This window comes from Gadus macrocephalus, chromosome 14 (assembly GCF_031168955.1).
Source record: "Gadus macrocephalus chromosome 14, ASM3116895v1".
In the NCBI taxonomy this organism is placed as follows: domain Eukaryota; kingdom Metazoa; phylum Chordata; class Actinopteri; order Gadiformes; family Gadidae; genus Gadus; species Gadus macrocephalus.
In genome coordinates, this window is record NC_082395.1 from 5,480,647 (window position 1) to 5,482,722 (window position 2,076).

At 45.2% G+C, this 2,076-nt stretch overlaps 1 long non-coding RNA gene across 1 annotated transcript in view; it reads right to left on the bottom strand.

Moving 5' to 3' along the window:
* Positions 1–1,063, bottom strand: part of LOC132472121 (uncharacterized) — a 26,913-nt gene extending 25,850 nt beyond the window's left edge. Inside the window, exon 1 of the long non-coding RNA XR_009528997.1 lies at positions 609–1,063. This is a non-coding gene — a long non-coding RNA (uncharacterized LOC132472121). The remainder of the gene's footprint in view (positions 1–608) is intronic.
* Positions 1,064–2,076: the final 1,013 nt, after the last annotated feature.

Below are 2,076 nucleotides of genomic sequence, written 5' to 3' on the forward strand. Positions count from 1 at the left end.
GTGCACATATGGTATGTGCACGCAGAAAAACATGCATACATGCATCCATATACATACAAACATAAATACATGCACATAGTACGTATACATACAAACATATATACACATATTTACATACACACATGCACAAGCACAGACACGCAAGCGAGCGCAAACAGCGCTTCTTCTTGGCCCAACACGATTCCCGATTAAAGTAATTGATGATCGCAGAAAAAAATCGAATGGTCTAATCTCTCCAAAAGACTAGTTGGGAAGCGAAGAAAGAGATAGGAAATTGCCATAAATAACCTTAAGAAAATAGGCTAGTTGGTTTTAACTACCCAAGAAGAAAAGTGGCCCCGTCCCGCAGAAATGTAACGGGACCTGAAGGCAAGATGATCCAAACTTGGAGAATAAATGGCATATCTCCAAGAAACAACATTCTAACACAGATAAGTCCGAGGTGCGATTACAAGCCGCAAACAGATTGCAGCGCTACATCTAATAAGCAAAATAACACTGTGCGTGTCTCCAGGAATAAACTGATTATTTCCAGGATACAACGGGATGTGGATGGTTGTGTGATCCACTTTATGCATGCAAAATCCTCCAAGCAGAGTGAGACCTACCTCAGCTATGTCAGAGAGGCCGATGTGGGTGGTGTTATGGTGTCCTCCGGTCCAGTAGGGTTTACCTGGACGTCCCCTGCAGCGGCCCCGGTGGAGGGACTCTGCGCTGCGGCCAGTGTGGGGCTCCCTCTCCGCCGATTGTCTCGGTTCTCCTCTTTATTCTGACCTTCAGGCGAGATGGATTGGAAACAGCCGAGAAACGCAACTCTCTAAAGCCCAGCTTATTTCACATCAACACAACCAACACCTCCGGAGGAAAAGTAATCCAGCAAGCGTTTTAATTGTCTATTGCGAGAGGGACCGTTGTTTGTGAGCAGATAGAGCAGATTTTGGGGTGTCGGGTTTAATTGGTGACGAAGTTATATGTGACAACGAGCGGTTGTCTGTCTCTCTCTTCAGCCCGTCTGCCGTTCCGAGCGGTACTGCGCGATGCTGGAAGACAGAGACCAGCAGCAAACAAAACACACGCCCGGCCAGCCACGTTTTTAGCTGCCTCCGCCCCCTACCGTAATACCTGAAACAGCGCGCAAAAGCATTCGAGTAATGGGGAGCCTTGTGAATGGGGATCTTCTTTTTATAAAAATTGTATGGATCGGTAGAACGTAATTCCATTTTAATAAACGTAGCTGCATTGTATTGAGTAGAAGATCTTAATTAAAAACGTTTTTTTTTGTTAAGATATTATGTTTATAAAAGCCTACTGCTTTTCCAATGGAAAAATAGGGGCTTCCTCACAGATCTTGCAGCTCTTCTCAGACAGTTGTACCCTCAGTAATGTCAGGTGACCAAGACCTTGTGGACTATACTGAGATCACAGACCTACGTGTCTCAACATTAAGACATCGGTTTAATATATCTCAATATCTCAAGTCTTGTCACTTTCTTTCTCATAATGTTTGTTTTCGATCCTAAAAGCGAACACAAACTCGGTCAGCAGGAGTAACATGTAATAAATGGTCTTTAAAGGGTTTTGAATGAACAAATCGAATCGAATTGAATGGCATTGGCCACTAAAGAAAGATCATTTCTTAAAGCTTTATCGACTCGCAAATCGAGTTTCTCAGTGGTAAAATATCTCTGTTACTAAACAGGAAATAAAGTTACCTCGCCCCCTTTACGTTTGTGATTTCCTGTCCTGGCTCTGTGCCCCCCCCACACACACACACACACACACACACACACACACACACACACACACACACACACACACACACACACACACACACACACACACACACACACACACACACACACACACACACACACACAGACACACACAGACACACACCTACCTGCCTGGGCAGGCTATGTGTGTGTTTCCGTCCCCAGGGTGCCGTGTGATATTACAGCAGGTGATTGGGGACTTCCATCACCTCCTGTGACTTCTGCTCCATCTTCTGATTAGGCTGTTTCCCTGTGGCTGTCATGTGCCTGTGAGGACTGTGTGTCTGTCTGTGGTCAACCTCTA